An 11,167-nucleotide genomic window follows, 5' to 3' on the forward strand; every position below is an offset into this window, starting at 1 on the left:
ATTTGTTTTGATGATACAAAAATATTGTTTATAATAAGAAGTTTTGAAGGTGTGGTATTTTAGAAACGTTCTGCTAAATCGTTTAAGCACATTTTGATTACAATTTCTGTCAACTTCAGACACAAAACACTTTCTTTGACCATGTTAGAGATTAGCTTGTAGCATGCTCTGTCCATGAAGTCCTTGAATCATACCACCAATACGTGACCATAGAGACTTGTCCCTGGAATATGTACATTGGTGTTCGTTTTCACCCAAAGTATACACAAACACAATAAATAGGTTTTAATAAATAATAGTCTCGATGAAACAAATGATCAGTTACTTTGGTTTTGCATATATATTTCAGCTACTTTGGTTTTATTGTTGGTGTATATATGTATATGTCGACATTTTTACACAACCAAATCAAACACAAAACTCCATAGTGACGTGGGTTTACACTTGAAAATGGTGATAACATATTCACACTCGTAAGCGATCTTTGCCTCTGCATACAGATTCATTAGAGAATTTCATAAGGTAATACACCCATGCAAACACACGCATGAACACAATGTACTGTCACTCCAATAATCTGTAAACTAACCAAGCCAAACCTCAAAATAATTCGCACATCTGTTTACCAACGATTGTGCCTTGTATACTGTTTTAATACTGTAATATCCTTGCCACAGGCATCAGTATGTCTTCTGTAACACATAGGTATTCAGTACTTGAACACGGAGTTGACACGGTTATATTCAAAAAGGGAAAAACATGTCCTCTTTTGTAAAGCAGATTGTTAAGATTTAACTTATGAATAGTTACAAGTACATCCTTTTAAGTCAAGGTTTTGGACAATAAAATCATCTTTTTCTTTCACATCTCTCGTTATTACAAATATTTGTATCGTTTTCTGAAATAATGAGTTGTGTGCTGTTACATCAATTATATGTTGTGTAATCCTGATTATTTTAGATGTTTCAAGTTTATTTTTCACATAATTCGTAATTTCAATTACCTTCTCATTATGATAATATTTATAAAATTGACAGTTTGTCTTCTATGAATCCTTTCGTAATTTCAATGGTTATTTAGAATTGTGTGTTCATTTTCACGATAACGAGTAATTGTCGTAATCGTAATTATATACTCTCCCAAAAAAGAAACGCATATATGAATTTCAACTGTATTTTTATGTTTATTTTGAAACATCTTGTAGGCTTTATGAGTTAATGAAATATAGCGAAATTGCACACTGGGAATGCAGACTTATCCGTCTTTGGCACCAACTCGAGGAAAGTCAGTTTGAGTGTCACATGGAGACGTGTGGTGGTGCTGAAGTGAATACCTCGTGTGACCACCGTGGGCATCCAGAACTGCACGGCATCGCCTCGGCATCGAACGAATAAGTCTCAGAATCTCGTGTTGCCCAATCGCAGCCCACTCTGCATGTAGTGCCTGTGCGAATTGCTGAAGTGTCTGGGGCTGAGGGTTACGGCATCGCACCCGTCTGTGCAGGGCATCCCACAGATTTTCGATCGGGTTTAAGTACTATGATCTTGAGGGCCAGGGGAGCACATTGATGTTGTGGTTCTGGAGGAAGTCTCTAGTGTGACGTGCTGTGTGGGGCCTGGCATTGTCCTGTTGAAACAACTCCCTCTGGCGATCAATGATTGGAAGGAGGTGTGGGCGTAGGATTTCGTCACAGTACCGTTGAGCTGTCAGGTTGCCCTGGATCATCAGCAAATCACTTCTCCTACGGCAGGTGATCACTCCCCACATCATAACACTGCCCCGGCCGAATCTGTCCACCTGGGGAACGCAAGCGTCGGCGAACCGTTCACGCCGACGTCTGTACATCCGCATTCTTCCATCGCGTCGTTCCAATAGAAATCGTGATTCATCACTGAACCAGATTCTACGCCAATTCGGTAGGTTCCAGGCCTGAACGTTGGTGCACCATTGAACTCGATGTCGACGATGTTGTTGTCGAAGCACAGGGCCAAAATAAGGTCTTCTGGCACGTAAACCAGCCTCTCTCAATCTGTTCCTGACGGTCTGTGCAGAAAGCCTCCTCAATCCGGGTATTTGTCGAGCGGTACTGGTCGCCGTAGCTGTTCGATGACGCAGGTGATGTACCCGGATGTAGCGATCCTGCGCCGCAGTGGTCGCTCAAGGTCGCCCACTACGAGGGGCATCTGCTACCGCATTCTGCCGGCGATATCTCTCCCAGAGCCGTGAAATGGTGGTTTGGTGAACATTCATGCGTCGGACAACTGCACGTTAAGACTGGCCAGCTTCAAGCAAACAAATGGCGATATGACGGTTGGATTCACTTAGACGTGGCATGTTGCGTTCGTCAACAATAACAGTGAATAATCGATCAACCTTTTATACCCATTATTGAGACTATCTGATCCCCAACTTTCACGTGTATTGTATATACACGTGAACTGTGTATTCTGTGACACTACACGCCGAAATTGAAAATCATGCTGTTAAATACGGGTATTTTACGGATGGGGCGTTTTGTTGTGATGTTTCAAAACATAAACACCATAGGACTCATAAACAGAGCAAAACCTTTTGTAAAATGAATCACGTTTTAATTCATTGCTACATGAAATTGCTATTTTCATGATGCGTTTCTTTTTTGGGAGAGTATATTTCTCATGCCAGTTTCGCTGTTGTTATCAATATCTGGAGATTAGAGGTGTTTTACTGGAATGTTTATTACCGTTTCTGGATTGCATCGTGCACGGGTAATACCATGGCATTAACAAAGTAAGGCCTGTAATCTTCGTTTCACTGCAATACATTTTGAACCGAAGCACTGGGGTCTTGGCAATAGTTAATTTGAATTATCTGAAGTGCACCTCAATGCCTCGTTGGCTTGACACTTGATTTTATCATCTGAGTCATGTTTTATGTCACGTACGCGATGTCGAAGTCTAAGCATAGTTTTCGAACATGTAGTTGACGTGAGGCAGTTATGCTCCTTTTATTCGTCATTACAGTTTACAACAACACTGTATTATCATTATAATGATAACGGGGGCGGTGATATCTGTAAATATATTATCGTGCACGGATAACCCAATGGTATTATCAAACTAAGGCCTGTAATTTTCGTTTCACTGCAGTAGAATTTGAACGATGCACTTGTGTCTTTGACAATAGTTTATTTGAATTTTTTGAAGTGCACCTCAATGCCTCGCTGGCTTGACCCTTGAGTCTGCACTAACCAGTGTTTCATGCCACGTACGCGATGTCGAAGTCCAAGCACAGTTTCATATATTTGACGTTTTATGCACGTTGTGCTCATCATTTTTACAGTTTAAAACATAACTGTATTGTTCTATTAACAGCAGCGTATGTGCATTTTATTAAGATAGTACATTTGCACTATAGAGCCATCATTTCGTGGACATGTAGCTGTCGTGACTGGTTCATGTGTACTCCATTTACTTATGATCATAGATGAAAACTACATTGTATTGTTACAGCAACATGGCCACTTTAAGTATAACAATGACCTCCGAGAATGCCCCGATCAGATGAAAATTAATACATTTGGTATATTGAGTAAATCTTGTCAGTACCACTGGGACATTCTTGACATATACAATGTATATCAATATGAACCACAAACACATTTTCAAAAATGTAAGACATATATGCTGTAAATCTGTTGTATGAAGCCTGGAAAGCATCTGATACAAAATGAATTAGTATAATGTTGAATCTCAAAATCACAAGCAGCTGTTTTGTCATAATGTTTTATTTTCAACTTTAAGGGCCACTACCCGACACCAACAATTTATAGAAATGTTTTCTGAATGTTTCATCGTTAATGGTTGATCTTTGACCGGCACGGAACATTTGATGGAGCCACTTAAATGTCAACAAAATCTTAACATAACCAAAATCCCGTTCTAATGCATCTTTTTCACGATGTTTCAACCTTCCTATAAACATTAAACATAGTTATCAATGAGCCAAATATTTGATAATTGTTGAGTGTTAAAAGAACTGATATAGCTATGGCATGATTGATAAACACTATGTATTTTGTCTTAAATACTTGCACCTTTATACACCTCTTAGTGGCCTCAACATGTCTTCTGTATCTCAGAAGGTATTAGGTACTTCAACAAGTTCTAGGTTTGAAATATGTACACGGTGGCAAACACATTCATTATGTTGACAAGGACATCTTATAACATCAAGATATGTGACAACTATACCACCTGTTTTATACTACTCGCTCGGTACTTGGTTTTCTTGTTGAAATTTGTCTGGGGAAACAGACGATATATCATAGCTAGGTACCATGTGTATGACATATCAGTCTTAAGATACGTCTTACTGAGGGCCTCTTGCCATACTAATGGCGATGACATGTACTCACATGAGTGTGAAAAGGCCAATAAACAACTGGCGTTGAGAATAGACAGACGCTGATTGCATGGGAGTTCCAGTTCAGAACTTGTCATAGACTCCATGTATTTCCCTCTCGAAAGAAAGACAACATTTTTGTAACATCATGTAAACGTACGTCGAGTCCACCCTGTCTTTTACAGACAGCTTCACATCAATATCATGTGATGTTGCACAAAGCAGATGTGACATTGTTGAGAGATTATACAATGTTTCAGGCTGCAGGTGTTATACATATGTTCATGCTTTGTTTCTTCTCATGACGTCACTCAATGAAATGTTATGTTTGTTTTTGTTTACGAAAGAAACAATATACTGTAAATGATACAAGACGTATTCATAATTGTCAATTATCATATGGATAGTTTCACATGACCAGGTATTTTGTCCGCACATATGGTATCGATGTGGAATGCAATGTTGATATCTATCAGAATTCAGTCAAAATTTGTTGACAACTTGACGTGACATTGTGGAAGTATTCTCTCCTAGTTGAACTCTAAACAGACTTGACGTGGTTCCTACATATATAGCACCTTTACACTTTTAAGTAGATATTTGCTATACTACAATGGAATACATCTTACTTGAAATGGATCAAAGTTATGATATGACACGATGAAAGAGACACATCAGAATAGCTTTGCATAGCAGGCCTACATGTAGCTACTGTAGCGTCTCTAAATCGTCCCATAGAGGTCGAAGTTAAGTGCATTTATCATCTTGCAGTCCAAATCATTAGCAACTGCTTTGATCCACGTCATTCACTGACATTCGTAATTCTGACAGAATATATGCCGTAAACGATATCAGTCTATCTTGGGTTACTAACAAAAACTGAAATTAATAGAACACACGGTGTGACAAATATTCACCATGACTAAGACACTCCCCCTTTCAATCCTCCCAATCAGATCTACTATACTGACGTATGTGTAACTTGGACTTCACATATAAGGAATGCGCTTTGGTCACAATAGCCACTGGCAGCAAGAAGCAGGTATTTGTCAGTATGAAGTCTCATGTAGAAGAATCGTTAATGTGGGGTAAGCATATTATAATCAACATGTGTGTTGTGAGATCTTGAAACGTATAAGCAATGTCATTGGTTTCCTCTTTACATATCTCATTATATCAAGACTGTTCGATCGCAATCTGAAACTATGTTACATATTTGAGTGTAGATGTGTCCAGATAGATATTCCTTGTGATGCTCAATCAGTTACAAAATTCTGTAAAGGTCATTATGATGTTTTATTGATGAAAACTATAATACCCAATCATCACGCCAATATATGTTTACAGGGTTAATCATGATTGCAGTGATGTTCAGCAGCCAATGTATGGCAGGTAAGTGATGCATAAACACCATCAATATTGTCAATTTCAGCATCTTATACGTAAGAGTATTGCCTATCAAGTATGTAAATGTCCCCAATTCGTAGTCCATTTCATGTCTCAGACACAAATGAGATAAATAAATGAGATGGTAGTGTGGGTCTGTAAATATCATTGAAACATTTAGTGTCAAAACTATGTTTGAGTATCTAAGTTGTAATTTCGAGAAAAGCAAAATAAAATAAATCCATGTAATTTTTGTGAGCCAATGGTTACTGGAGACAGGATGACTTCTCAACGTATCGAGATTGAAAGTGTATCCTGGCATAACATTATAAGCGCATTATACCAAAGGCAACTTTTTCAGATATTCTTGAGTTACGTCTAAATATGTGTATTTGTAGCTGATGTCTGCGACCCTAATCCATGCAAAAATCAAGGAACATGTTCAGTTGACGGCGGAGGTTCAGCTGAATGTGCATGCGAGCCTGGCTGGGGAGGAGGCACGTGCGAAGCTGGTAACATTATCAGACAATTCATACTGTTTGTATGCATGCATTTATGATGGCGGTTGAACAGGCTGATGCATATGTGTGACAGACAAATATTAATCACTATTAATCTACCTATGGTCTATCAATATAACGCTCGTTGATGGGAATAATTCAATGACTGTATAGCTTTGAATATCGGCATACGCAATATATGAATACACAATGCATTTTAATAAGTGATCAGATATAGCATATGTACTTGAAATGTTATGTATATTGTTTATAACATATGTTAGATTTGGGACTACACTTTCTTATTAAAGCCGCGCTGGCTGAATGAGTCACTATTCTGACTTTGTGTGCTGGTGATTAAATACCTGACTAATGGGACTCAACCTAACAAAAGTACCAGAGTCTGCACTTTACAGAGAAAGCGTAACCCAAAATATAGCATATGTTCCAAGTAGTTACTGTATCGTAAAAACTTTATCGGATTTCATATTACGACACCCAATAAAAGTGATTATATAAATGGCTGAACCTGCGATACGAGCACTTCTTCTAGAAATATAAAACAGATTTTTTAGTTTCTTTGAAAACGTTTGCTGTAGACGTATCCATCCTTTTAATCTATCCGATATTCCTTTAACTTCGAATGCATTTTGTGTATAAGAACCATGAAAGGATAGATATTCACAAACTATGTCATGTTATCATGTGGCACGTTGTGATCAACTTACATTTAAGGGTTTGGCCTTGATCCGTTATAATGCGTTATAATGATATTTCTGAAAGCTTCCTGTGCAAACGACCCATGTCAGAATGGAGGGACCTGTGACGATACAAATACGCCAATTGACTGCGCTTGCGACACCGGCTACGGTGGAGACAGATGTGAACTGGGTACGTCCTCTCATGTTGGTTTATTAGAAACTACTTGGAAATTGTTATCATTATCAAAACAGTTGTCTAACTGTCGTAGCCTAGAGTCATTTTACAAGATTTTGCCAACTTCTGAAACAATTTAGCAAGGACACCAGCCAAGGGATCAGTTTCCATATCGGTGAAGACGTATACGGTGATGGCACCTTTCCCCCATGTCAAACAGTTAGATTTATACGAAATATGTGCGAACTATTACCTTGTTATATTTTGTCGCTGTGTGTACGTCAGCACTTCCTAGCGTCATGACAGACCAGGCAGGATCAAAACAAACGTGGAACATAGAATATCGATAATTGATATTGGGCCGTTTGAGCTAGCAGATAGATGCACGGATTGCCTCGAAAGCCACGTCAAAACAACGTGTTGTCATTACCCAAACATGTATTTACGTCTTTGTCTAAAAAGGCAGGATTGAGTGTTTACTTTCTTGAGTGTTGTCGCTGTTCGTCTGAAAACAATAATAACAGCCCTGATAAAATCTACATAAATTTATTTACTCATGAACATTAATCAGTTTTGTAAAATTACAAAACAAATATGCTGTGTTCTCTGCTTTGAAAACGAAATTAAGAAAACACATGTAAAGGTTTTCACACTGAGTTCTAGCTTTTGAATATGAAATGCATCATGATTGCTATAATACAGCTTCACATTTAGTGTCGTTTTTACTTTGTAAAACTCGCTGAACCTTAATTACATATTTATTTTCAATTCAGCTCCACACCGCCAGAGATGACAGCGATTGTGAAAACAGTGGAACTTGCAAGACAGGCAGCGAGCCGTACATGTGTGTGATTGTCCCGCAGGTTATGGAGGCGACACCTGCGAACTTGGTGCGTACTGTAGTCACGTGATATTATTACCCTGTACGACTTTTTAGGTTCGTATCAATATATGTCAATCTAAATTTCAAAAACACATTGTCGTTCCCTGTCATCTAATATATGGCGTTGTATTCCGGGCTTTGGAGGGGACCTATGTGCTGACGGTAAATATATATGAATGTACAATGTCAGAGTTCCAGTAAAATGACTCTCATATTCCTCTTTTGATCATCGTCATCTTCAAAGACCAATATTTTGCGAGTAGTAAACATCTTTTAGACCAAGCTGACATAAGGATAATAAGTAATCTATAAAGGGTTTGTTACCCTGGTTTCATTTGTCTACATGATTCACAGAAATCTTACCAGTCCCAAATACTGAAACTGTATGAAGATCAGGCTAAAGAGCACAAAATTGAAACATAATTCATACGTGAAATTCTTATTGTATGTGTGTTCAACTTAGGAAGAAGAGGCGAATTATTATTGTGTTATTTGTCACTTTTGTATATCACGTTAACACATTTGGTTTTGTTACATATTTTTTACTCAGGGCGGTAGGCTAGCCTAGTGGTTAAGGCGTTCGCTCGTCACGCCGAAAACTCGGGCTCGATTCCCCACATGGGTACAATGTGTTAAGCCCATTTCTGGTGTCCCCGCCGTGATATTGATGGAATATTGCTCCAAAGCGGCGTAAAACCAAACTCACTCACTCCTTATTTTTACTAGATGAATGATGAAATAATTACCAAGGGTCTCTGTTCCCCTGGGATCTGGCACCAACAATGTAATTTCATTTACTTTTGATTTCACGTGACAACGACTTTACTATCAAAACACAGATTTGTTCAGATATTACTGCTGATAACATCAATAACAATGTATAGTTTTGGAAATATATGTACGTCATGACATCATACTTTTGTTGATGGTAACCTTTAAGCAACATCATTTGGTTCTATATTTTAATCCTAAAATACGTTTCACTATGCATTGTCTAAGGTTTACCTGTTAAGTCCATTTTATGCCTTACGTCTGAAGGAGTATTGTACTCATCATGATATACATGATAAATAATAGATTCTTTGATTCTATCGATTACGTTTAGATACCTGATACTCCGTCGTAAAATCACTCATTCAGTTTCTTCCGCTGTACGTGGTACGTGTGATCTATATGAATTCGAAAGCATTTGATCATCCCAATTATATTTTTCAAGCTCCAAAGTGCACAGATTCGATGAAGTGTGAAAACGGTGGGACCTGTAAAGCTGACACCTCTGGTCAGCATATCTGTTTCTGTGCTCCGGGCTTTGGAGGGACCTGTGTGCTGACGGTAAAACTATGTTCTTGTACACATCCAATAGTTCAGCTTAATGTATTGCTGAACAATCATTGCTGACTGAAAAAACTCTTCTCGCTGACTCTGTCGTAACATCACTCATTCAGTTCCTTCCGCTGCACACAGTACGTGTGATCTATGTGCATTCGACATTATTATATCCTGTGTGCTGACGGTAAGGATGTGCATGTACAATGTCAGAGTTCCTGTAACATGAATAAATGCCCCCCATATTCCTCTTTTTATCATCGTCATCTTCAAACACCAATATTTTGTGAGTAGTAAACTTCTTTAGACCAAGCTGACATGAGGATAATAAGTAATCTATAAAGGGGTTTGCTTCCGTGGTTTCATTTGTCTACATGATACACAGAAATCTTACCAGTCACAATATTGAAACTGTATGACGATCAAGCTAAAGAGCACAAAATTGAAAAACAATTTATACGTGAAATTCTTATTGTATGTGTGTTCAACTTAGGAAGGAGAGGCGAATTATTATTGTGTTATTTCTCACCTTTTGTATATCACGTTAACACATTTGGTTTTGTTACTGTAACTAGATGAATGATGAAGTAATTACCAAGGGTCTCTTCCCTGGGATCTGGCACCAACAATGTAATTTCATTTACTTTTGAATTCACTTGACAATGACTTATTATCAAAACACAGCTTTTAAGGTGGGAACACAATTTATTTTTGCTCTGATGCCAGGCGACCTGATGTTCTGTTGTCTGCAATTCCTTGCAGGTTTCTATGTACATGGCTACAGGTATTATTTCACCTACGTTACTCTATGTATATGGAGAATAGATCTCACTAATAATAACAGTGTTCCGTTTTCACGTTATTTATGTGACCTGAGTAAAACACAAATCCTTATAACATGTTTAACATTATTGGTGTCAGGAATACATTTGATATTATCAGATCTATGGAGCTTGCTTTGGGTTCTGAAGATTGAATGTTAAACATGTTTCATTCAGCACGCTATGTAACTATTGCAGGTTTATTACATAAATACAAGCTGTCATGTATTTAAAATGAGTAAACTTTGTATTTGAAAGTTTCCTGTGACAACAACCCATGCCAGAATGAAGCATCCTGTGAAGTTGAAGACGGCTCCATTGAGTGTACATGTAAAACCTGGCTGGGATGGAGACACACATGTCAGCTCGGTAGGTCTTCTCTTGTTATGATAATAATGATTAAATGCATCAATAACGTATCATCTAAATGCACACCTGCAACAAACCTCTTCCACGCCTGCAAATTGAAGGGCCAGGTTGTTTGTCGTTTTACATTTATGTTCTGACGTTCTGATGTTCCTGCACATAACATCAATAACAATGTATAGTTTTGGAAATATATATACGTCATGATATCATATATTTGTTGCTGGTAACCTTTAAGCGACATCATTTGGTTCTATATTTTAATCCTAAAATACCTTTCAATATGCATTGTCTAAGGTGTACCTGTTAAGTCCCTTTATGCCTTACGTCTGGTAAAACTGTTATTGGTGTCACGGTCTGATAATTTAATATATATATACCAGCCACATAAAGAAACTGTGCATTGTCAAAATATTATCCCAGTTGATAAGTTACGATAACAATGTCAATGGTACATATAACTTTAATGGAGGGATCATGAGACCATAAGAAGTCGGGAGAATTTCAATTGAAAAGTCAATCACAATGACGTCACGAGTCCACAAGCGGGACAGGGGTCAAACGACAATGTCACATGCTCAATAACGGGTGAATGTCCACCATCGGCATTGAGAACAGCAGTGCAT

At 38.0% G+C, this 11,167-nt stretch overlaps 1 protein-coding gene and 1 long non-coding RNA gene across 10 annotated transcripts in view; both read left to right on the plus strand.

Annotated features, from left to right (window-relative positions):
• LOC124269093 (adhesive plaque matrix protein 2-like) overlaps positions 1-11,167 on the plus strand; it is a 124,905-nt gene that overhangs the window by 93,644 nt on the left and 20,094 nt on the right. The window lies entirely within an intron of this gene.
• LOC124269097 lies at positions 7,110-10,493 on the plus strand. Its single transcript, XR_006896422.1, has 3 exons — positions 7,110-7,160; positions 9,245-9,360; positions 10,434-10,493. It is a non-coding gene; the product is annotated as an uncharacterized LOC124269097 (long non-coding RNA).

The sequence above is a fragment of the Haliotis rubra genome, unplaced genomic scaffold (assembly GCF_003918875.1).
Source record: "Haliotis rubra isolate DU_JTF1 unplaced genomic scaffold, ASM391887v1 Scf142, whole genome shotgun sequence".
Lineage (NCBI taxonomy): Eukaryota > Metazoa > Mollusca > Gastropoda > Lepetellida > Haliotidae > Haliotis > Haliotis rubra.